General features: G+C 37.6%; 1 pseudogene; it reads right to left on the reverse strand.

The window, feature by feature from the left end:
- The window catches only part of LOC108714966, a 595,011-nt pseudogene that overhangs the window by 303,855 nt on the left and 263,346 nt on the right, over positions 1–27,810 (reverse strand).

Genomic DNA, 27,810 nt, shown 5'->3' on the forward strand with positions numbered 1-27,810 from the left:
AAGAAACCTTTACTATTATATAAAATGGCATGTTGTGAAATTCTTAGATCGTACATATGTACAGCTGCCTTGACTGTGACAGAAAGTTAGTGCCCTCCATGTTTCACATCATGTGCTTCTATATAGTGTTTTTTTTCAATGTCAAATGCTGCCCCTGGCCTTCAGCTTATTCTGGTTCTTCTATAATTGCTGCCTATATCATGCTGTGTTTTTGTGTTGTTCATTACCAACCCCATAATAGTTCTAATGATTACAACAGGTATGTTATCCAGAAACCCATTATCCAGAAAGCTCCCAATTACAGAAAGGCCATCTTCCATAGAGTCCATTTTATCCAAATTTTTAAAACTGATTTCTCTGTATTAATACAACAGTGCCTTGTACTTGATACAATTGATCTAAGGGCCGGGCCAAGAGGTAGGCAGAGTAGGCACGTGCCTAGGGCGCAAAGATGGGGGGGCGCCAGGCCCGTATCTCCTCTGTCGCCTACCCCCAGTCCGGTCCCCTCTGTGCCTGTCTCATTTTACTTCTCTTTGCGCTCCTGCGCGTGAACGCAGGCTCACGTCACTGCGCATGAGCACGTTTGCAACGATACGCGCATGCTCATGCCACCACCTTGCGCATGCGCAGGAGCGCTAAGCGGGCTTGCCTTGGGTGCCTGAGCGGCGCGGCCTGGCCCTGATTGATCCTGATTGGAAGCAAAACCGGCCTATTAGTTTTAATTTAATGTTTACATGATTTTCTAGTAGACTTAAGGTATGAAGATAAAACTTAAGGAAAGATCCATTGTCCAGAAAACCCCAGGTCAAAAGCATTCCGGAAAACAGGTCCCATACATGTACTGTATTACTATTTTTTTTTTTACTTATTTTGCTTTTATATACCAATAGAGAACAGGAGTGAGGCACGGCCTAACAGAATGTATGCATTGTACTGAAGGAATGCACTCGCTTCCACAACATCCAAACACTGCAGACTTGTTCATTAGGGATGGGCGAATTTTTTCGCCTCGTTTCGCCAAAAAAATGACGCCCATAGACTTCTATGGCAGCGTGCGTCAAAAAAAAAAGACACGCGACAAAACAATTGCGCCGCACGACAAATTTTTTTTGACGCCCATAGACTTTAATGGGCATCTGCGACATTTCGCGGGCGGCGAATTTTTGGCGAAACGGGTCAAATTCGCCCATCCCTATTGTTCATTCTTACAAATAAAAGCAGCTAAAGGACACTTAGGGGCCGATTCACTAACTTCGAGTGAAGGATTCGAAGTAAAAAAACTTCGAATTTCGAAGTGTTTTTTGGGCTACTTCGACCATCGAATGGGCTACTACGACCTTCGACTTCGAATCGAACTATTCAAACTAAAAGTCGTTCGACCATTCGACCATTCGATAGTCAAAGTACTTTCTCTTTAAGAAAAAACTTCGACCCCCTTGTTCGCCATCTAAAAGCTACCAAACTCAATGTTAGCCTATGGGGAAGGTCCCCATAGGTTGGCTAACTTTTTTTGATCGAAGGATACTCCTTCGAACGTTGGATTAAAATCCTTCGAATCGTTCGATCGAAGGAATAATCCTTTGATCGTTCGATCCCACTATTTGCGCTAAAATCCTTCGACTTCGATATTCGAATTCGAAGGATTTTAATTCCCAGTCGAATATCGAGGGTTAATTAACCCTCGATATTCGACCCTTTGTGAATCGGCCCCTTACTGTATAATATATGTATAGATCTTTAAAAGGTGCCAGCAAAACACACAAATAGAAGCAGAGAGTTTAAAATGATTGACAGTAAATTTTGAAGAATCTGTTGCTTGGCTTCCTATCTCTTAAAACAACTTAAGGGAAAATTAAATGATGATTAGAAAAATGGATACTGGAAATACTGGAAAACTGTATATAATAAGTCATGTTAGTCATAAGGTTAAGCTGAGTCGACTGGGACTAACTGCTTTCTTGAATTCTACTCAACTATCTATCGGATAAACATTTCTTGTTAATGTCATGGGAAGTTTTAACCACCAATATTAAGGTCTACTAATACATTTACTAGGTTAGTGTGAACTATAGTACAGTTGGAGGATCACACTTTATTCTGTTCCAATGGATGTGTGACATGTTTTGTTCAGAGACACATGACAGGTGTGCTTGGCGTGATATAAAAACAAAGAAAAAGCATTTACACGGCTGATGCACAAATGGAAATGTAAGCAAACTCTACATAATACATATCCATGTGGCCATTGGTTTTCTTGCTCTTTTATCTTTAAAATGCAGCATGAAAATCTTTTGTGATTTGGGAGAAGGAAATGTCTTTTAACTTGGGGGAGCCAAATGTTAGGCAACACCAAGTGATCGCATGTACTTAACTAAAACCCTGGGATTCTTCCAGCGAGCACCACGGAGCAATAGTCTTCTGATTTCTTCTTTTTTCTCACGGCTGTGCATGCTCAGTAGCACGAAATCTGAACTTTAATGAAAAAGTCAGTTATTTCGTTCTACTGCACATGCGTCTGCAAGGGAAATTTGAAGATGGAAGAAGTCGCAAGACAATCGCTCAGTGGTACTCGCTGGAACAATTCCCAAACCAGTGCAGTTTTTCCCAGACGCGCTGAAAAGAGAATCTTTTGGTCTGCTACACTACAACAATACTAAAGGCCTGTACCAAGCAAGCCGCCAGGCCTTTTTTAAAACTAAAAGCTATTAACATGCAGATCTTGTTTTCATTACTAGTCTGGAGTTATAACAACGCAAAGGAGAAATGAAACTGGTTAGTAAGGTGTTCTAATGAAGAAAAGAGGGATACAGTCTTTATCAGATGAGAGGGGATTTGTCAGAGATTAATAGGATTCCATTGTAATTTCCATATCTCACAAAGGCATACCCTGACAGGGTCCAATTACTTTCAACAAGCCTGGCTTGAACATGGGGCCTATGAACCGGAATGGCCCTCAAATCTGTATGCTATCGTTCAGACAGATAACAGCACAGTGTTTCTCTCTGATCACTGCCTACCTTAAATGAGTTAATCTCGTTTTCCAGATGAATTGTTATTTTGTCTCCCGCAGGCTGTGATAACTAGATAAAAGTATTGTGTTAACAGGAGACCTGGGCCTTTTCAACAATGGATCCTACATTCATCAGGCAAGTTCGTTTTCTTTTTTTTTGTTGCAATATAAGAATGGTGTCACAAGGAGGAAACCATAAAATGCTGCAAAAGGATAAAGTATTTACAATGTTAGTGACATAGGGTGTTGGCTTCACAGTGTAATGACTTTATTCTTTAATGAGTCATACAAATGGAGTCACTAATGAAGGCTTACAACCCTCATGGTTTGTGGGTCTTTAAGGCCTTTGATTAAAAGGATTAGAAGGGCTAGAATGCATTAGAGTGATTTTCTACTACTTATTAGGAAATAATTAGGAGATATGTATATTGGCCATGCCTGATTTCATTGAATAGAGCTGTTTAATTTGCCTGTTATTGAGTGCAAGCGCTTTAAAAATAGAAGTTAAACTGGGCATTTTGTAAAAATGCTGATATTTATTGAAAGGCTATATAGCAAATTAACTAGTGTTTACAGAGCAAAAGCTCAATACTCAATAGGCAATGTAACTGTGAGATTTGCAGGAAAGGCAGATTGTACGATGTAAATATGAATGAATAGAATGATTTGCTTAAATGGAATTCATAGGAGATAGTCTTTCCGTAATTCTGAGCTTTCTGGATAATAGCTTTCCATTTTTTTTTTAAATATTTCCTGCAGTAATACATGTAATTATTACATTTCTCTTAAACATGGGGTGCTGTAGTGCTTTAAATTAAGTCTGAGACAGGAAGATTTCATCTCAAGTAATTTACAAGCTGTCTCAATGAAAAGTACCATGTAAAGGCATCATGTCACTGCTAAGACCAGGTGAGATCAGTCAGGCGTGCAAACTCATTTGTTTAAGTATGGCATTCTTTAAGCTAATTTACCCAATAATCAGTAATTGTGACTAGGTAGAAGAATGTAAAGAAGCTCTTGTAGAGCCTCTTTGGGGACAAACCATTGCAACCACTTCATAAATAATCCCCACTGAAAGCACGACAGCTTGGATCCTTTTTTTGTCACTTTTTCTTCTAGTAAAAGTAATTATTCTGCGCATATGTTTTATGACCAAGCAACTTATGTGTCCAATGATATTGAAACCAGTTAGAAACACATTTATTTTGTATTTTATTGAACTGGGGAGAAACCATTTCAGAAAGACATTCCAACTCTAGCATATAACCTGTACTATAAGTAAGACACAAAGCTAAGGGATACTGTCATGGGAAAAATTTTTTTTCCAAAATGAATCAGTTAATAGTGCTGCTCCAGGAGAATTCTGCACTGAAATCCATTTCTCAAAAGAGCAAACAGATTTTTTTAATATTAAATTTTGAAATCTGACATGGGGCTAGACATTGTGTCAATTTCCCAGCTGCCCCAAGTCATGTGACTTGTGCTCTGATAAACTTCAATCACTCTTTACTGCTGTACTGCAAGTTGGAGTGATATCACCCCCCTCCCGATTCCCCCCAGCAGCCAAACAAAACAACAATGGGAAGGTAACCAGATAACAGCTCCCTAACACAAGATAACAGCTGCCTGGTAGATCTAAGAACATCACTCAATAGTACAAACCCATGTCCCACTGAGACACATTCAGTTACATTGAGAAGGAAAAACAGCAGCCTGCCAGAAAGCATTTCTCTCCTAAAGTGCAGGCACAAGTCACATGACCAGTGGCAGCTGGGAAATTGACAAAATGTCTAGCCCCATGTCAGATTTCAAAATTGAATATAAAAAAATCTGTTTGCTCTTTTGAGAAATGGATTTCAGTGCAGAATTCTGCTGGAGTAGCACTATTAACTGATTCATTTTGAAAAAAAATTTTTTTCCCATGACAGTATCCCTTTAACTGAATGCCTGCAAAACTAGCTGGACCTGCACATTTTATATAGCATTCATGAGACAAGAGGTGAATAATTTATAAGAGCAATCTATTTGCAGGATTAAAAAAAGGAGTAAAAATCACAGTTTTTTAAAACTTCTATGGGCCAAATGTCAGAGGATGTGTGCTCTGTGTGCTTTAACAAAGAGCAGTAAACTCTAAACATCTCTAAATATGCTTAAAGATTAAGGCCCAGGGGGTGTAACAATAAGGGTGGGGGGGTGGTAGCACACCCTGCACTGCTAGGGGTTCAGGAGTCTTAAGCCCCCAATTAATAACCAATTTCCAAATATGACCAAAAATGCCCCCTGCCTGGCAGTTTCACTATATCAAGGCTGAAACAACCCACCTCCCCCGCCCACAGGCCCAATAAATATTGGCTGTCTATGGTATCATGATATCATATATATTGGAGCCCTCTGGGCCTGGTTTCATATGATGTTTGCAAAACAAGTCGTCTTACTTTAAATTTATGGGCCCTAAAATGACTTTGCTGTGGATCCCAGAAAATTCTACTTTTGCAGGTATCCACACTAGCAGTACAGACAAAGCCAAGGATGTGACTTTACATATAAAATACTGAGAGTTGAATTAAGAAAAAGGGAAAAAAGTAAGGTGAAAGAGATCAGGAGGTTGGGGACATCAAAGAAGTGGTAATAAATTGTGATGGAAATTTACTGGCATAAAGCTGTCAGAGGACACATGCAAGTTTTAGGGATTGAGGGGAAAAAAAAGAAATGCTTTTACAGGAACCGTTTAAGTTTATGAGCTCAGTCATCCAGGGAATGACTGATACTGTCATGCAGTGGCCACGACTCACTCTCATAACCAAGATGTGACAGGCATCTGTATAGAGGAGCTACAAACACTCACTCCTCATCACAATCCTTGCTCTGAAAATGACAAAGATGAAAGCAGGAACATAATTAAAGATGTTTTCTGACCCACAGGTACTTCACTTAAACATTCTATTATTATTTTTTAATATTCAACTTAATAATCAACCTAACTATGCTTTACTATACGGCATCAATCTTTTTATTCCTTATTTCAAATCACATCTTAACTTGGAAACTGATGGGTTACTATTAATTAAATGTTCTGCTTTCCAAAACTTTTACCTACATTAACGGTGATTTAAACAAGTGGCTTGTTGTAAAAAAGCTGTGATACAGATATATTCAAGCATATCCAGACGCCAGAGTACAGCATCATGAAATAACACCTTTGGAGGCTGTCATCACCAGTGTCCTGAGGAATAGCAGAAGGCTGGAGGAAGGTGTAATCCACTCTTTAATTCAGCAGTTGGATAAAAAAATGGAAAACTGTGGCCTCTTTTCCACAAAAGTGGATTACATGGGGAATAAGGGCGTTGACTACTTAATCCAATTAGAGTGTTTCCCTAACTCTCCCCATATTTGCTGCCTGTCTCCTCTCTTTCTGCAATTCTTTAAGCAAGTCACACGAGTATCTGCTAATTTTTCTCAAATATCAATACTAAAGGTAAAAGAGTAGTGATGGGCGAATTTGTCCCGCAAAATTAGCGAAACGCAGATTTTGACACCGGCGTAAAAATGGGCACTGGTGTTGGAGCCCATTAAAGTCAATGGGCGTCCATTAATCGTCACTGGCGTCTGAATTTTTCCGGCAAATTCAAAAAAAATTTCACCCCGGGCGAAATGTGGAATTTCGCCATGAATTCGCACCTGACGAAATAAATTTGTCTATCACTATAAAAGAGCAACAGCAAACATGAAAGCATTTAGGAAATAATGTGGCTGAATTACTTCAAGGGAGACAGACAACCTATCAGTGTAGTTTAGTTATTGGACAAAACATTTTGTATTAACTGAATGAATCAATGTGTCACCTCAAAACAAAGATAAAGTTCTGTCTTTTGCTTTCACAGTTCTTCCTGTTACAGTTAGAGCTGCAGTATTTCTGGTCAGGTGATGTAAGGAGATGTAAATATGCAATATTTACTTAAATACAGTATATATTAAAGTTTGATAAGATTCTTTAAAATACCACTTAGATCTGTTGCTTAAAGGACCAGTAACATCAAAAAAAAATGTTCAAAAATTCGTTAGAGCACAACAAAAAATGAACACAGAGACAAATGAAACTTTTAAATAGCAAAGACTTTATTAAGAAATAACTTACAGAAAATCCACTTCCTGTCCTCTTCAGAAACGGCGAAAAGGCGACCATCCACACTGCAGCAATCGATTTCTTCTCCCTGGATATTCATCCTCCTCTCGTTGTGTCCAACAGCAGCTGGTTTGTTCCTGTGCTGGCGGCGATGAACTGACAGCAGCGAGTCCTCTCGCTTCCCTTCCACTGGCCTGGCCGTCTACAGTCTCCCAACGGCACACTTGTTCCTGCACTTTCACTGTGCATCGGCTTCCCTTCCTCTCTGGGAAGGGGACAGATTGTGCGTCTGGGATCTCTGCTCGTGCTCTGCCTTCACTTCCCCGGCGCTGGAATTGGAATCCGGGGCAGCATTTCCCACAGCGCGGCCGCTGCCTCCTGAGCTTTCCTTCCCAAAAGCCGATCGTGGCGCTCGCTGGTGTGAGTGAGGGAGGAGGAAGAGAAGGGCAGCTAGTAACCACTCGATCCAGGTCGGAATGGAAGTACGCGGCTTGGCGCGCTGATTGTACATGAAGTTGCTTCCCTAGGGTCTGGGCAGGATCGGCTCTACTGCTGCTGAAAATATACACATGCATGCTGCACTGCCGGCTAGTCCAGACATTTTATATTCACAGTAACGCGTGATGTCTATAGCAGCCCATTGATAAGGCAGCAGCTTGGGGAGGAGGGGAGACGGAGAGGGAGGTGAGGAGAGCGGAGCAGGGAAGCCGATGCACAGTGAAAGTGCAGGAACAAGTGTGCCGTTGGGAGACTGTAGACGACCAGGCCAGTGGAAGGGAAGCGAGAGGACTCGCTGCTGTCAGTTCATCGCCGCCAGCACAGGAACAAACCAGCTGCTGTTAGACACAACGAGAGGAGGATGTCAGTGAATATCCAGGGAGAAGAAATCGATTGCTGCAGTGTGGATGGTCGCCTTTTCGCCGTTTCTGAAGAGGACAGGAAGTGGATTTTCTGTAAGTTATTTCTTAATAAAGTCTTTGCTATTTAAAAGTTTCATTTGTCTCTGTGTTCATTTTTTGTTGTGCTCTAACGAATTTTTGAACATTTTTTTTTGATGTTACTGGTCCTTTAAGTATTCATTTTGGAGGGGTAAAGTTTTCCTTTAAAGGAGAAGTAAAACCTATAAATGCATTTGGCTAAAAATGCATATATTTTATATACTGCACTTATTGCAGCAGCCTCACCATCTTTTAAAGAGTCTGTGACACTCACATTCTCAGTGGGCTTTGAGCAGCTGTTGAGAAGCTAAGCTTAGGGGTCGTCACAAATTATCAAGCAGAAAATGAAGTTGGCCTGTAATATAAGCTGATGCTAAAAGGTTGATTATTAGATTCTCATGCTAGTTGCAATGGTTTCTGTGCTGCTGTGTAGTAGTTATCTGTATTAATTACTAATTAACCTTATACTCGAATCCGGACTGGCAATCTGTGAGTTCTGGCAAATGACAGAGGATCTGCTGTAAGATGATGGGAGACTGGTTGGGCCTCTGTGTACTTGATATACCAGGTCATGTTTTGAGTTCCAGTCTAGACCTGCTTATACTGTAACATTTCTATTCTATTTGTACTGTATATATTGAGTCAACCCTAAGCTCAGTAAGTGACAGCAGCACAGTTCATGTCCACTGAATCAGCAGAAAAGACGATGGGGAGCTACTGGGGCATCTTTGGAGACACAGATCTTTACTGCTAAAGGGCTGTGGTTGTCTTGGACTTGTACAGAAGCCCAAAACATAATGTAAAGAATTTCTAGCCTACTTCTTTAGTTAGGCTTTAGTTCTCCTTTAAGTGGAGCATCTAATGAAGTAAAAGCTAAATGACCTTGAGTCAGTTAGTAGGATCCCTGACAAAAATTCAATTACAAATATGTAACATGACAAAGATTGCTGTCCATCATTTCTTTCAAAGAAAGTCGACAGACTAAGCAGTTTTGTATAAAAAAAATGGTCATGTATTGACAAATCTAAATGTGCAAAATTGATAGAAGCATATCCTGACAGACAGACTAATAGTTGTTGCCAAATATTCCTAGTCCAAGCAGTAACTCGGGTGGTTTGTACACGGTATCACTTTGTGACCTCCAAACAGGCTCATAAAAGGCACCCAGGAGCTAAAGATGCAATGTATTGTCCCTTTAAAAATTAGCACCTGTATTTACTACCAAAGCCAAAGTAATACTTAATACTTATAGTCATACTAAATCTGTCAGTTTAGCTTGGATCCTAAATATGCTCAGAAAGCATTAGAAATAAGTGCCACTGCTGCTAAATGAAGCATTAGAATTTAGAATGCCAATGGCTTGAAACGAATCAATTGTCAATGCATTAGCAGTCTTTCCGAATCCAGCTACTTAGTACACAAAGTCGTTTCCAAAATTCACCCAGCAGCAACATATGTCTGCTTATTATTAAACAGATTTGTCTTGTGATCAGTTCCATAGCGAGAATAGAATGCTCCTCTTCTAGCTCAATCTTGGAATGTATGACTGATCTGAACCAGGCATTCAGCAGGACTCAAAGAAGATGTACAGTATAATAAATTTGATACAAGATCTAAAACATTCGAATTTTAAATTCCCAAATTTGAATGAACTCTGCCCCTCCCCAGCATGGCTGAGAACAAATAAAATGAATACTTATTGTAATAAAGGGATATAAACATCAAATAAAAAAGAGCTTAACATATTTCTAAATATAGTTTTTCAGAAGGTTTATCCTAACAGTATTATATGCAACACTGTGAACACTACACGGTGCCTTAACTGTATTGTTGTAGCTCCTTTCTGCTGCTTCAATCTATAGTAATTGTTTTGTTTTTGTCTTTCCTACTTTTTGTGTTCTATCCCTGTTCATGGTACAGTGCTGCAGAATATGCAGGCAGTTTATGACTTACCTAGAATAACAAACTTTTGGGGAACTTACATTCATTAAGGGGCAGATTTATTAAGGGTAAAATAGAAAATTAAAATTTTTGGATTTTCTATTGTTTTAATTCGAATTTCAAGATTTATCATATGCTAGCCGTTCATGTATAGGTCAATAGGAGAGGTCCAGGGACCAATTTTTGCATGTTAGTGGCCTCCCATGACAATTTTTTTTCGGAGAAGAAACTCAAATTGAGTTTAGTCTAATTCGATTCGAGTTTTCGAATCAGAAAAATTAGTCATAGTTTGAGATATTCAATTTTCTTTTTAAATAACCCCCCAGTCGAATTTCGAGTATATTCGAATTTAACAGAGTTAATCTGAAACCACTGGCAGTTACTTACTATAATGGATTTGGTCCAACGCTTTCCAACCGGGCCACTCACTTTCCAACCGGGCCACACCAGTAGACCAACATGTAATCATTCAAATAGTGTTGGATGGATCACACAGTAGGCAGGCTCTGCTGCAACAAATTTAATTCGGATTACAACATGTTTCGGATCTACATAGATCCTTTTTCACTTGAAAAAGGATGCATGTAGATCCGAAACATGTTGTGATCTGAATAAAATTTATTGCAGCAGAGCCTGCCTACTGTGTGATCCATCCAACACTATTTTGAACAGTTACTTACTATCCAACTAATGGAACCATATAGAGTAGTTGGCAGTTATAGTTAGTCAGTAATAAGCCATTTGCAATAATCTTGGGATTCAGGAAAAGATGGCCTCCAGAGTTTACTTAGCAAAACTGCTAAAATTGCCCTTAGCACTGTTGCATCTAGTTGTGGATCTCAAGCCACAGACCTATTTGCCGAGTCCTAACTCATTGCTATGTCCTATTTACCATAGAAAGGTAAGTTAGGAGCAATGTAATAATAGGTGCAACCTTTTCTCCAGTTCTACTGACTGCTAGCATTTACTGGTCTCTGCATGAGAGCAAATGTCTGGAGGATCATTAATTCTGTTTAGCCCATTTTTTTTGTTTGTGTAAAAGTACTTTAAGCTCCTCCACAAGTGCAGAATAATAATAATAATGATGAAAACCATAAACTTCCTAAAAATCCCATATTTGTTCTGATCAACATAATTCAGTCTACAATGTAACCTCTTCTATGAGACTAAACATGTGGTTTTTAGTAGCTTCATGTTCCAGCTTCAATTTTTCCAGTGTTCCTGCCCCTTTCATTCATCCAGGACATGGTATATAATACAGATAGCATATAATCAGATTTACTCCTTTCACAATGCACCTGGGCCAAATTTATAAAATTGTAAAACGTATTTTTTATTTGCATTTAAAAAAAAAAGCATTAGTGGATAATATCACACCATACGGATGAGAAGTGTGCAGTCATCACACCGAATGTATTTATGGACACAGCTCTTGTATTGCTTTACTATTACTAACAGCCTGCCAAAATTTAGGACTACAAGTTATCCAGTAGGCACGTGTTCTCCATTGGGAATCCATGCCATAGGGATCAAAAGTAAATAAAAAGAAAATTGACAGTATTAAAAAAAATGCTCTGCTTACTGAAACAAACATGGATGTCAATGGATATAAATGTTTCAATAAAAAAACTGGCCTTTATCTAACACAGCTTTTATAGAGTAACTGTGTTTTGACAACATATTTCATTTGAAATTTATGAAACCTTTGTGCCTGTAATCCCATGAGCAGCAACGTGGTAAATGAAAGTAGCAGGCAGTCTAGATTAATAATATTTTTCTTCAGATTGGAATAAAAAAAATAAAGGGATTAAAAAATTTTTTATCAGTTTTTTTTTTCTTTTTCTTTCTACAGCCCTTCGATTGGAATAGACTAAGACTGCTTAAACCTGCTGCCTTCTGTTCACACATCTCATTAATTTATTGGGGACTGAAGGAGCCACCACCAGGTATAAGTACTCAATTTAGAAAGAAGCCTATACAAGGTGTATGATACATGGAGAAAAATAGCTGTTTCTCAGTTGCCGGTTGCCTTACTCACAATCAAAAGAATTACTCGCAGGTATTATATCATCTTTCATTGTGTTATAATGCAACTTTGTAGAAAGGTCAAAGAGTACATCCCAAGGCAGCGATAATAGAGACTAACTGCAAAACGATAAGCCAAATATCACAGAGAACTTCTACTGCTAAAGTTAGCTTATCTGAACCGCAACTTCCCATTGGAGCCCAGGGTAGAGATAAAGGGGTTTATTTATCAAAGAGTGAAGTTAGAGATCATAGTCCTCTACAGTGAAATTCCGCCACTCTTCATTCATTTGTATGGGATTTTTAAAAGAGTATTTATCAATGGGTTTAAGTGAAAGTTCATCCTTTGATAAATACGCCTTTCAAAATCCCATAGAAATGAATGGAGATTGGAGGAATTTCACTCTAGAGGACTTTGGCGATCTCTAACTTCACTCTTTGATAAATACACCCCATAGCCTCAAGGCTCACTTGGTCAATATTGTTTCAAATACCACTGTTTAGTAATTGAGTTTTGCATCAGAATTATGACTATTCACCCTATAATTTACTAGTACATGAGTACTACTACTACCTTGAGTTAAAAGCGACCTTATATCAGTCTTTGTATCTAGAAACCAAGGCACCAGATACTTTTATGTATGATATTTACCTTAATAATAACCTGTTGTGGAGAAGCATACCAATCATTTTATGGAATTTTCAAGTAATAGCCATTTTGCGCAGCAGTCTATGGGTTTTTTTTATGCACCCCACTTCAGCTGTAAGTAAAATTATTTTAGAGATGCATCAAATCCATAATTTTTGACAAAAATCATATGGTCCATAAACAATGTTTATGAAACCCGACACAAAACCATATGTATAATTGCAAAAAATATGTTTTTTATTTAAAAATGCATCAGTTGTGATAAAGAAAATGTACTGTTATGTTTTACATAACACATATAGATGCTGGCACTTACATGGCAAATGCACCTTGGTGCAGTTCATCAAGGAAGAGTCAAACACTGACATAGGAATCCGCACTTCACAGATCTTATATAAAACAGTAAAGTTTTTATTAGATTGCACTACATGTTTCGGATCAAAGTGATCCTAGTAAACACTAGCAAAGAACACTAGGAAAGAACACGTAGTGCAATTCAATAAAAGATTACGGGGCCGATTCATCAAGGGTCGAATATCGAGGGTTAATTAACCCTCGATATTCGACTAGGAATTGAAATCCTTCGACTTCGAATATCGAAGTCGAAGGATTTAGCGCAAATTCTGCGATCGTACGATCGAAGGATTATTCCTTCGATCGAACGATTAAATCCTTCGATTCGAACGATTCGAAGGATTTTAATCCAACGATCGAAGGAATATCCTTCGATCAAAAAAACTTAGGCAAGCCTATGGGGACCTTCCCCATAGGCTAACATTGACTTCGGTAGCTTTTATCTACCAAACTAGGGGGTCGAAGTTTTTTTTAAAGAGACAGTACTTCGACTATCGAATGGTCGAATAGTCGAACGATTTTTAGTTCGAATCCTTCGTTTCGAAGTCGTAGTCGAAGGTCGAACTAGCCCATTCGATGGTCGAAGTAGCCCAAAAAACACTTCGAAATTCGAAGTTTTTTTACTTCAATCCTTCACTCGAGCTTGATGAATCGGCCCCTACGTGTTTGAGAAGCAAAGGTTCTCCAGAGTGTTATATTGTGACTTATGAAGATAAGGTAAGCTCAGCCACTCTGTCTGATGAAACAAATACACTGAGAACAAAAGGATAGCCTTTACCAACATTTGGATTTTAAAGTTTTTATTAGGCGGCTTTGTTTCCCCAGCTCACTTAAAAGAACAGTAACACCAAAAAATTAAAGTGTTTTAAAGTAATGAAAATATCATGTAGTGTTGCACTGCACTGGTAAAACTGATATATTTGATTCAGAAACACTACTATAGTTCATATAAACAAGATTTGGAAATTTTGCAAAACAAGGGAATTATAAAGTGTATGGTGAGCTTAATTGTTTCTGATTTCAGTGAGAATGTAAAATGTCTAATAGCTCAAGCAGCGATCAATGGTTAAAGGAAAACTATACCCCACATACAACGTAGGTCTCTATAAAAAGATATTGTATAAAACAGCTCATGTGTAAAACCCTGCTTCATGTAAATAAACCATTTTCATAATAATATACTTTTTTTATTAGTATGTGCCATTGGTTAATCCTAGATAGAAAATTGCCATTTTAAAAAACAAGGGCCACCCCCTGGGATCGTAGGATTTACGGTGCACACAAACATACTAAACAAACCATACTTGTTAGGTCACATGAGCCAATTAACAGACAGAGTTGTGTCTTTTGCTTCCACACTTCTTCCTGTTACAGTTAGAGCTGTAGTATTTCTGGTCAGGTGATCTCTGAGGCAGCACACAGACCATCACAAAATGGTGGTTCAAGGCAAGAGATGTAAAAGGGCAATATTTACTTAAATATATATACCAGTTTGGTAAGATTCTTTAATATGTCACTTTATCTAGGGTCGAAGTGAATTCGAGCGAATTTTCGAAGTTAAAAAATTTGAAATTCGAAGTCATTTTTTGGATACTTCGACCATACAATAGGATACAATGGCTTTGAATTCAATTCGAAGTAGAATACTTTGAATATTCAACCATTCGATAATCGAAGTACTGTCTCTTTAAAAAAACTTTGATTTTCATACTTGGTCAAATTAAACCTACCGAAGTGCTATGTTAGTCTATGGGGACCTTCTAGAGCATTTTTCGAAGTTTTTGGAAGCCGAAGTAAAATCGTTTGATCGATCGCTGAAATCCTTAGAATCGTTCGACCGCAGGATAGCCAAATTCGATGGAAAAAACTTTGACTGCGAAATTCTAAGTCAAAGTATTTTAATTCGATTGTTGAATTTCAAAGTATTTTTAACTTGATAAATCTGCCCCTAAATATTATATAAACTATATGTTGCTTAAATATTCATTTTGGGGGGTAAAGTTTTCCTTTAATATAAGATGTAAGCAAGACTGTGAGAGGTGAGACCAATCAGTTTATACCGAATAAGGACTTGTCCTCTCCCTCATTTTATGATCTCCTTAGAGGCTGTTGTTGACACTGTCAAAGTTCCCATGAGATATACATAGTAGTTACCACCCTCCTATTGCTTAAATGTCTTGCTTGAAAAAGTTTGAATTGCTAGATTTTTTAGTGAAAACGTTCGAATCGCTCGAATTTAGTGAAAACTTTCAAATTGCTCAATTTTATTGTGAAAACTTTTGAATTGCTCGATTTTTTTGTGAAAACTTTCGAATTGCACTATTTTTTCATGAAAACGTTCGAATTTCACGATTTTTTGTGAACTTTACGTTTTCACGATTTTTCGCAGATGTTTTGCCATTTTGCGAATTTTACGGTAGAAATTCACCCATCACTACACCCAATAAATAAGGCATGTGCTTTTTTTAACCACTTACCTTGATAGTAATTTATGGTAATAAGTTATACGGGCACTATTGGTTACTGCACTTTGATTAACTTTGCCTCACAGAACAGATTCATATCATCTGGATGATAATGCAGGGAAATGTATTTTTGGTTAATGTTATCAGTGTCATCTGCAGAAAAAAAATAATGAGAAACATTATCTGTTTTGCTTTAAAACAGAATATGTATAATCGGAAAAAATGTGAAAATCGCATGTCGATGTCTCCGTACATCTATTTCACAAATAAATACTGACCTCACTCTTGGAACCTCTTAATCAAAACACAATGTACCACGATCGTTATTAATTCAAATCCCATCGAATGAACTTATCATACACAGGAAGAAAGATACCCAGATGTTTTTACTCCTTTGGAAATGAACAAAGCAGAGTATAGGAATGTATAACAATGCCATGGTTTGTTTGTGCATTAGCTCAGACACAGGCTGCCACCAACAGACTGAATGGAGACAATGATTTGTGTTTCAGCTGCTGCTATTACTTTCTGTTCATATATCAACAAATAATCGTTTAAGGCATTTTTTTTTAATTCCTGTCTTGATGGGCAATTAATGGTCCAGTATAAATGACTGTGAGCCTTTATTTGCTTTCCTGCCAGAGATTAACTATATTCTCTGCTGGGCAGAGTGTAATGTGTAATATGATCCTATTATAAAGTGTTTCATGGAATGTCAGCATTTAAATGTTTCATAAATAAATGATTGTGACGTCAATCAACACAGACAATATGTCCAAATCTGCTGCTTTTAACCATTTATATACCAGAATAAAAAAAAGTATAGAATTTTATCTACACAGCTATTATTCAGAAAGCTTGAGCGTGGGGTTTTCTTGAAACACCATTAAGGTTTAAAGGAACAGTAACACCAAGGGGCAGATTTATCAAGGGTCGAATTTCGAAGGTTATTGCTGTGTAGCCATGGGGGCAGCCATTCAAGCACAGGATACACAAGGGATAACAAATAAGTTCTTAAGAATACCATAGTATGCTACAGAGGCTGTATAGGCTAAAACACCAATTCGGCAGGTTTAAGGTGGCAAATAGTCAATTCAAATTATTTAAAGGCCCAGTACATGATAAATTTGGAAAATTGAAATAAATTTTTTTTAATATCTCTAATCAAATTTTAACTATTCCCTAGTTGAATTCCTTTTCGCCTTTTTTCATCTTTGAATGGCTGCCCCCATGGCTATACAGCAGCTTGTTTATATAAACTACTGTAGAGTTTCTGAAACAAAACCAGTGCGACACAACAGTACATTTTGGGGCAGATTTATCAAGGGTCAAATTTCCCATTCATGGGAGTTTGTAAAAACTTCCATAAACTCCCGTGAACTTGAAATTCGAATAAAAACTTGAAATTTATCAAAAAATTCATATTTTACAAACTCGGGTGAATGGGATCAAACTGCAAACTCGAATCAAAATTGATTCAAGTTTTTTCTTTTTAAAAAAACAAGATTTTCAGGAAGGCTGCAAACAACTTCAAATTGATCCCAGGACGCCTCCCACATGCTAAAACAGCAATTCTGCAGGTTTAAGGTGGCGAATAGTCTAATTTGAATTCTTAAAGGGCCAGTTCATGATAAATTTTGAAAATTGAATTAAACATTTTTTAAAACTGAAATCAAATTTTAACTATTCCCTAGTCTAATTCCACAAAAAAACTTCAAAAAATTTCAAAATTCGAAATTTTACTTCGACCCTTGATAAATCTTTTAAAACTTTAAAACTCTTTAATTCTTTGGTGTTACTGTTGCTTTAAGATGCATGTTTTGCCATATATATATATATATATATATATATATATATATATATATATATATATATATATATATATATATATATATATATATATATATATATATATACATATATATATATATATATAAACCTTATCAAGGTATACATTTCATCAGTATTCAAGGAAACAGCAAAGTACTTCAACAATTTATTTCAATAAAAGGAGACTTAGCTGAAAGGAGTATAAATGATGAAAACTTACTTTAAACTGATTTATTCCCCACAGCAATAAAAGGAATGTTTCTTCACTCAGCTGTTTAATATGCAAATATGCAGAGCATCCAGAGTCTGACAGCACATCATTAATAAAACCTTGCACTAAGCGGGGCTCACGATATTTCATCCTGATGAAAATACATGATGATGATTCTGGACTGTATAATTTCTGAGTAGGAACAATGTGTTTTGCGGTGATGAAACTGTGCAATCCACACTTCTGGGTGGGGCTTCCTAAAAAGCTTAACCTAGTGCTCAAGCAAAAGGAAAAATGCTTTTTGTAAGGAGAAGTTCAAGTAAGGGTTACACCTCTGGATATATGTTTAAGTTTCTCTTAAAGTTTACATTGTGTTTATCATGGCATACTTTTACATAAAAAAAAAATCTTTTTGCTTAAAATAATTCAACCACAAACACAGAATTATAAAGTCATATCAAAAGACTTTTTTTTTATGAACCAAGATTTTGTTTTGCTTGTGAGATCAAGCATGGTCAGAAAGACTTGCAGACTAGACTTCACAGTACAGAACACATTCCATAACCAACCCCATTATATTTATTTGCAGCCAATCAGAAGGTCATATTATTAAATAAACTCACAACAAGGAGAGAGTTATGGTGCCATATTTATAAGCAGCAGGCTTCCTACTTATCACTTAACTATACTAAGGGGAGCCACAAGTAAACTAAAGAGAAGATCAAGACTTCTTAATGCAACATAGAACACTAGCTATTTTACTATAAATAATGGTTTACTGTGTTCAGATCTTACATATTAGATTTAAAAATTTAGTCTGTACTTATCTGAATCTTTTTCTACAGGGTTCTCTAGTTGGTTGAACCAAAAAAACATATGGATTTGATGCATAGCTATTTAAACATGAAAAAGTTGTACAGGTATGGGATCTATTCTGCAGAATGCTCAGGGGGACCTAGCGGTTTTTGGATAAAGGATCTTTCTGTAATTTGGATCTTTATACCTTAAGACTAGAAAATCATGAAAACATTAAAGGTCAGATTTATCAATATATGAATGTGAAAAAAACATGGACGAGGAGAAAAAAAAGCAGACAATACTCATGCACCTTTTTTTTCTGTAATGGAAGCTTATTGAAGGAAAAAATTTTTGCCAAAATATTCAAGCGAACGTTTTTTCTATATCCTTATTTTTTTAGAGAATAAAAAGCCAACTCAATTGTTGGTAAATCAGTCCCTAAATAAGGCTGGTTTTGCCTCTAATAATGATGAATTATATCTTAGTTTGGATAAATACAAGGTACTGTTTTATTATTACAGAGAAAAATGAAATCATTTTTTAAAATGTAGATTATTTGGATAAAATCAAGTCTATGGGAAATGGCTTTTACGTAATTACAGCTATCTGGATAATGGGTTTCCGGATAATGGATTCCATACCTGCAGTGCCAGAAAACTGGAAAGATAGCAGGGTTCTATGTAGTAGAAAAGTAGACATTTACAGTAGAAAAGGGAAATATGTGATAAAATGTTACAACTCTTTAGTAACAGCAAGCATAGAAGCATATACTGTATATATAAAGCTATGTAAAAAAAACTGCGTCAAAATTCTAATTTTCATTGACGCTTGTTATGTACACTTGGAGGCACATTTATCAAAGGACGGATTTCGAATTGATGTGAGTTTTTAAAAACTCCCCATAAATTCGAAATTCGATCAAAAATCAATTTTTATAAACTTGGATGAATGTAATTTACACGAAAATTCATATAGAATACGAATTGAATTCGAATTCGAATTTTAAAAACTCGATTCAAATTTTTTCTCCAAAAAAAATCGAATGTCAGGAAGGCTGCAAACTACTCAGAATTTATTCCTGGACGGCTCCTATTGACTTAAACAGCAATTTAGAAGGTTTTAGTCGAATTCGAGGGCCAGCGTATGATAAATCTCGAATTTTTTTAAAAACTCATATTGAATTTGAATAACTCCATAGTCTAATTTGACAGTTTTGACCATAAAAAAATGGAAAAATTAAAATTTCGAATTTGAATTTTAAATTTTAAATTCGACCCTTGATAAATCTGTCCCTTTAAATTCTGGCTTAACCTAAAAATAGGTATAATCATTGAGGGATGTCAATTTGTTAGGCACCCCTCATTGATTCTAGTTGCTTACCTGTTATTCTGTACTGGCACTCTTTTTCTTTACAAAATGTACGAGTAGGGGATAGTGTTTGTTTAGTACCTTACTGCCATCTTCTTTTGTTCTCCCAGGTTTCCCTGCACCAGTTATAAGACAGTCTATGCACAGTACAGAAATCTTAGGAAAAGTTTTTTACAGCACAGAACAAACTAAAATTTAGGTCACCCCTGGCTTATCTGCATGGTACGCGTTGCCTAAAGGATAGCTGGGCAAATCACCCCTTAATTTTGGTGACACACACAGATCTAGGCGAGTAATTCACAAAAGTGGAGAAAATTATAATAGGAGTAAGAAAAATTATAGCCTTACAAAGCCATAAAAAGAACAGTACTCTGGCAGCTACTTTTATGAACTTGAAGAATACATTAAGAATCACAGATATCGAACTTAACAACTTATCACAGTTTGGTGTGACATATCTGGAGTTACTAAATCTATTTTGCTGTCTAAAATGACAAATTCAAAGGAATGGTGTTAAGCTTGTCTCCAACTTTGACATTAATAGAAAAAACAACCACAGTGAATCTGAATCTGGACTCAAGAACTTTATAATTTGAAGTAATGTAATTTTTGAAACATTTTACTCCACTTTAAACTTTTGTGAATTCACTCCAGGCCAAGAATTAACCTCAGTTAAGGACAGGCAGATCAGATCTCAGAATCACTTAGGACTTCGGACTACACCTGTACTTAAGCAGGGACATGGTAAACCCTGAAGTATTAAAGCTTTTGAGGCCAAGAGTTGGACAACCCTGAAATATAATAAAAGCCACTTGTGAGAAGACCTGAAAAGTCAAAAATAGGATTTGGTAAAGTAATATAAAAGGATAATCAAATCAAAACAGGGCTTAGCTTTTAGATTGCTTTCCAAAATATTACATCAAAAATTTTCATCACTTTGCAGATTTCATTAAAGTTCGAGGGATTTCCTTTGAATTTATTTCCAGCAGGAGCTGCCAAGAAACACAAAAGTCTACAGGGCTCCATTATAGGGGAGGCCTTGTAGGTTTAAGCAAATGTCTCCTGGCCAGGCCTTTACATGCTTCTGACTTTTTTTCTGTGCTGCAATACCTCTGCACATCTCTAATGGGATTAACCAATTAAACATTTCCCAACAGTATGTAAAACAGCTGCTGTTGGCAATCTTTTTTTTTGTGAAGCAAACCTCTACGGGAGGATGCGATAGTAATCGTATGCTATTTAAAAACAGGATAGGGACATCAAAGAAGGGGTTGTGGAAATAACATGGATAATTAAGGAAGTGGAGAATGGTAATAACAGATTTGCATAAAATGGTAATAAATCTCCTGGTGTGAGTGGTTATCATTGCTTTCAGCAAAGAAACGGGGGGTTCAAGTTATCAAATAGTTATCAAAGTCTAAGAAAACTCTTTCAGGGGAAATATAATGTTCTGTAGGAATTAGTCACAAAACCTAATGTATTAAAGAAATACTGATAACGAGCAAAGAAGCTGGGCTTTGTGTTTAGCAGCTGTAGACAGTCTGGTGGTTCTGCGTTAGTCACATAACAGGAAAAAATGCATGTACGGTATTCCAAACTGGAATTATTTAAGACTAACAATGTAGTCTTTCTACTGCATTGGTATTTAGCTCACTTGCTTAATGTCTCTCTGAGATTTTTCATCTTTTAGGAGCAAAAATTTAGCTTTTGGACACTGGGTCCAATAAATTTGGGGACCCTGGGTCTATTTTTAGAGGCCAAGAATATCCAAGAGCAACCAAAGGGAAATAAAAAGTATGTTTACTGTGTCTTGGAAGCTCTTTAGATCATACAAGCAAGGCCCAATAGTACCTAAAGAAGTCTTAACTAATATGCTAGTGACTTACTCTAGTTGTAACCTTTTTAACTGAAACCAGTGCATTACTTTTTCTTATGTAATTCTATAAAAAAAGTTAAAGAACTCAAAAATGTAAATATATTAACTCTTCAGCATGCATATTTTAAAGGTTAAATGCAATAAAATATACTCAAGCATTATATACTCAAGCATATCCTGATCCTTAGAAGGAAGAATTTCTCAAAAGAAAAATGGTATCCAGAACCATAACAAACCTTTGATAAGTTGAAAAGAAGCTGCCCACATGCCAACACAAAAAAAAAAATACAATTCTTTATAAAGGTGGTAATGGCATGAAATAATAATAACGTGTCATGGTCAGTGTGTTATATTTTGTTTGAGTTATTAATGATATCAAATCTCTGCAGACATTTTGGAGTGACCTGCCTTCTTCAAAGACATGTCAGCAGTCAGTGCTTTATGGAGAATGTGTGGATTTGGCTCCTTGAGCAGCCGTACTACCATTATCATGCACCTCATTATGAATTCCCTATTTCTGGCAAGGAGTGGACCAAATTATTGATATAATAAATTTCAGCATACTGCAAACATGAGGACTCAAAATATAAAATATTTTAATATGTAGCTAAATATGGATATTTTGCTTGATTCTTGATTGTGGCGTGTGGGGCGTAATAAAAATGCAATCTAGTTTCAAGGTGTAAGGGATTTCAAGCAGCACAATTTTTTCAAGAACACAAACGCTCAGGGTAATGGACTTTTTTTGACACTACACCCTTCACTGATCATGAGCAGCACAGAAGATGGGAGCTGTGAATTTGTGTTTTAGCTGTTATGTCAAGACATGCTTGCAGACTGACCTTGATGCTATGTGCTTCCCTATAAGCCCTTTAAACATGATCTATCTGTTTCTTAAGTCATTTTACCTTTACCCCATTGATAACCTACCAAGCTACTTAAATGTTAAAACCGCGACACGTTCCAGTACTCATCCGGGCTTAGCTCCATTGACTCATAGACTGCACAAGGGCAAACTCGAGAAGGACTATGGGAAACAGGAACATTTATCAGGATGTATGGCTCTGCCTTTTCTATCCATCACTAAGGCAATGATTCTATTTTAGTGAAAATCCATTGAACAAAGATCAAGTCAGATGGCTGTTATCATTGGAGACTCAAAAGCTGTCATGTCATAATCAGTACAAATGACAAGCACAGAAACAGCAACTTTAAACCTTTGAAAACGCAACACAATATTTCTGTCGGCACCCTTTTCTTGCTCCAGGATGAATCGACACAATAAAGCAGCTGAGCTGCGTACACAGGGAGACTGAATGACCAGTGTAATGCACTTTCTACCCAGCTTTGAAAATGAAATCAACACAAGGGACTCCGTCTACTTTTTAATAAATATTCAGCTGAGAATTACCCGAGCATCTGCAGATTTACAGTTGCAAGACAATGTTCTCAAGGGTGTAATTTCTAAAACTCAGCAGCATGCACAGTGTAAAAGCTTATTATCTGCACAATGCGTTGTAGGCTTCTATCTTTTATTTATTTATACATTTTTCATGGTAAGGTTTTACGTAGTAATGCGTTCCATTACATTGTCATCAGTGTGTAAAATACACAGTATTTATAAGATGCTTTTATCTTTATTCATTCATTTATTTTCTCTTAAATGGATAATAAACAAGATGACATGGCTAATTGCGCAGGCACAAATATTACCCCTATTTTAATTTACATTTATGAGGACATTGGGGATTGCCATATTGCCTGGCCTTAACAGGAGTGTACATTAAAACTCTATATGGAGAATAAGAATGACACCTTGTAAAATGTTAGTGTTACTGAATTGTTGTATATTTCATTATGTTACTTGTATAGTACCTTATGTTTATTGGCAGCCATTGGCCTTAAATGCACATTGACACCAACCCCTATCTCCCCTCTTTTAAATCCCACAAAGCCCCCTCCATCGTACTGTAGTATCCCGATCACCACCGTTATATAAATGATTTTACACATTCACATTGGCAGGCCTTTGTAGTGTAATGAACAGAGGGCAGCCTGATGAATGCAACCACTGCACAGAAAACGTCAGTTCTTTCATTAAGAAAGCCGTCCCAAGTTCATCATATTGAACGGGTGTTGCAGCTCTCAGGGTGATACATGTCAACTCCCATTACTCCTTAAATGACTACGCATGATATCTGCATTCCCTTGCAAACTTATACTTTGTAAAAGCAAATACCGTATATACTCGTGTATAAGCCGACCCGTGTATAAGCCGAGGTACCTAATTTACCTAAGAAAACTGGAAAAATGTATTGACTCGTGTATAAGCCTAGGGGCCCCATGTCAGATTTCAAAATGTGAATGTGTAAATGTGTAATCATGTTTTATGGCATAGAAATCTATCTAAAACTATTTAAAAGAGCCTCCCCATAATTCCATCAGCAGGAACATGACACTGCAAAAATATGCTTACCCTGAGAAGGATCAGTGTGGGCCAGGTTATAAATAGCCATTGAACCTCACATACTGGCACCCAGTACATTTGAATGTTGGAGTTCCCTGTGACTCCCACCATAAGTCACAAGCTTGGCATGTTTCTATCTGACAACAGCAAGAACTTGCCAGGCAGCATTGTTCCCCCGCCCTATGTACCTGGCGTAATGATGACAGAATGAAAGGGGAGTGACAAGGCAATTTATATGTACATGTACAGCTCCACAGATAGCACTCTGCTGCTGGCAAACTTGGAATCAAGCTTTAGGACCTTTTAACAATGGCCGCCAGGGGCCCTGTGAAAGAGCTGCAGGACGGTTCACTGTGTCCACTCTCCGGGCGGCGCGTCCTTCCCTGCCGGCGTAGATACCGTAGATATGCCCAGCAGTGCGACCCCCTGTGACCCGGCCGGCGCCGCTACCCACGTGGCGGCCATGGGCGCCGCCATTTTGGGAGCGAACGCCGGCAGGGAAGGACGCGCCGCCCGGAGCTCCTGGACCTGCTCCGGGCGGCATCACAGACAGTCCTGCTGGGGCCGGGTCACAGGGGGTCGCACTGCTGGGCATATCTACGGTATGACCCGTGTATAAGCCGAGGTTGAGTTTTTCAGCACATTTTGGGTGCTGAAAAACTCGGCTTATACGCGAGTATATACGGTACACCCCAATCTCCTGTCCCATTATTTCTTTGTAAAGACCTTGTTTTATAGACAGAAAAGTCTGCTTATTGATTGAAGAGCACTGAAGTAATACTCACTTTGCACTACCACTCCCAGCATCCATGGCTCAATGGTGAAAAACGTTACTAAACTGGGGAAAGGAAAATGGGATGCTAAAGTTCTAAATATACTAGAAGGTAAAGAAGTTTACACATTCATGTAATTAGAGATTATAGAGCATAGATAAAATTGGGTTCAGGGTCCAACGCATACAGTTTCCCCCCGCAGCAAGGCACCCAGAGCACCTGACATAATTGTGCCAAGTCTACCAGTGTGACCCTTTGCAGCTGCACCCACAATAGTTGCTCCACTTATCTAATAATGCATTGCTTTGTGTAAAAGACACAATGGGAAAGGTCTAGGCATATTTCTCCATAGCCAGTGGTAACTCAAACATAACTCATACAGAACGTTGCTTTCAAGACGGTGATGGATTTTTCATAGCTTAGATTTATTACAGTCATGTCACACTGATCATACCCTAACAGTAAAGATAAATATGATCAAGACCTTTCAAGAAGGCACTGTAGCAATCACTATATCATAAATGTTTGATTAGGGATGGCAAAAACCAGACAAATAACTGCCTAGTCCCACTCTGTATTAGTTAGATATAGTCATACAGGAAATCAATGCAATCTATTGATATGAATTAAAATAGCTGAAGCTTAGGGACTGGTATACGAGGAATTATAAATAGGCAGCTTTGTAATTGCCATTTAATGAGAGGTAAAATATTGTATTTTGTAGAATGCAGTTAAATGTTCTTGAATATTGAAATGGATATTATAGGTCACTGGATCCCCAACCTCTCCTAGGGTCTCCCCAACAGTGCTTGTTTTCTGGATGAACACACAACAACACAAAATCAATGAGTAGCATGGGTGGATGCTTCAGAATTAACCATCCACATATTGACCCACCAGTGTCTCTGTAAGGATATTAAAATAAGTGCATGGCTATGGGATTTTGAGGAAAAGCTTGGAAATCTCTGTAGTAAATGCTACCTACTAGTTCCTATGATTTATTAAGACTGGAACAAACTGTATCTCTCATTACATCACCCCTTAAAAGTCTACAGTTCTCTCCCTTATGGTTTTAGGGACGAGCACAAAACAGGCATTCCAGTGCTTAGGCCTAAAACACATTGGGGGAAATGTAAGAAAAGGTATCAACGTTGCAACATAAAACTCATAATACTATGAGTTTGTGCCAGCATGGTTTTATGCGTAATAGATCTTGCCAGACTAACTTAATTTCTTTTTATGAGAAGGTAAGTAGAGACCTCGATTCTGGGATGGCAGTGGATGTGATTTACTTAGACTTTGCTAAAGCATTTGATACAGTGCCACACAAAAGGTTACTGGTCAAATTAAGGAATGTTGGCCTGGAACATAGTATTTGTACCTGGATAGAGAACTGGCTAAAAGATAGACTACAAAGAGTGGTGGTAAATGGAACATTTTCTAATAGGACCAGTGTTGTTAGTGGAGTACTGCAGGGCCCTAGGTCCCTTTCTTTTCAACTTGTTTATTAATGACCTGGAGGTGGGCATTGAAAGTACTGTTTCTATATTTGCAGATGATACTAAATTGTGCAGAACTATAGGTTCCATGCAGGATGCTGCCACTTTGCAAAGTGATTTGTCTAAATTGGAAAACTGGGCAGCAAACTGGAAAATGAGGTTCAATGTTGATAAATGCAAGGTTATGCACTTTGGCAAAAATAATATAAATGCAAGTTATACACTAAATGGCAGTGTGTTGGGAGTCTCCTTAAATGAGAAGGATCTAGGGGTCTTTGTAGATAACACATTTTCTAATTCTGGGCAGTGTCATTCTGTGGCTACTAAAGCAAATAAAGTTCTGTCTTGCATAAAAAAGGGCATTAACTCAAGGGATGAAAACATAATTATGCCTCTTTATAGGTCCCTGGTAAGGCCTCATCTGGAGTATGCAGTGCAGTTTTGGACTTCAGTCCTTAAGAGGGATATAAATGAGCTGGAGAGAGTGCAGAGACTAAGTGCAACTAAATTGGTTAGAGGGACAGAAGACTTAAATTATGAGGGGAGACTGTCAAGGTTGGGGTTGTTTTCTCTGGAAAAAAGGCGCTTGCGAGGGGACATGATTACACTTTACAAGTACATTAGAGGACATTATAGACAAATAGCAGGGGACCTTTTTACCCATAAAGTGGATCACCGTACCAGAGGCCACCCCTTTAGACTTGAAGAAAAGAACTTTCATTTGAAGCAACGTAGGGGGTTCTTCACAGTCAGGACAGTGAGGTTGTGGAATGCACTGCCAGGTGATGTTGTGATGGCTGATTCAGTTAATGCCTTTAAGAATGGCTTGGATGGTTTTTTGGACAGACATAATATCAAAGGCTATTGTGATACTAAACTCTATAGTTAGTATAGGTATGGGTATATAGAAGTTAATTAAAAGTAGAGAGGGGTGTGTGTATGGATGCTGGGTTTTCATTTGGAGGGGTTGGACTTGATGGACTTTGTCTTTTTTCAACCCGATTTAACTATGTAACTATGTAACTATGTAACAGATCTATTGGTCTATTGCAACTAATCAACAAGCAGCATTTACTGGTCTGCTGTTTGACAGCAAATGTCTAGTTGTTACCTGTGCTGTGAGGCTTTTCAGAAAACATGTGTTCAATATTTATAAAAAACAGAATACCACAAATTAAACATACACCCAATGAGGGAGATCATAATGAACAAGATAAAGGCATGGGAATCACTTATGTTTGGTCTACTATAATAACTAATATATATGCAGCTCTACGTGATGAACTATCCAACAAACCACTGGAAAAGTTGAGAGGGAAATTGGAAATTTACCTCGGGCCCATAGATGATGATGAAGGGACAAGTTGTCTCCTCTCCACACATGGCCTCCCTCAATGCTACAGCTATATTTTGTCCACAAGGCATACTATACCCCTGCTTAGCTAAACCAGATATTGCTACAAAGTTTGTCTGAATGTCCTAA

Source organism: Xenopus laevis, chromosome 4S (assembly GCF_017654675.1).
Source record: "Xenopus laevis strain J_2021 chromosome 4S, Xenopus_laevis_v10.1, whole genome shotgun sequence".
Taxonomy (NCBI): Eukaryota; Metazoa; Chordata; class Amphibia; order Anura; family Pipidae; genus Xenopus; species Xenopus laevis.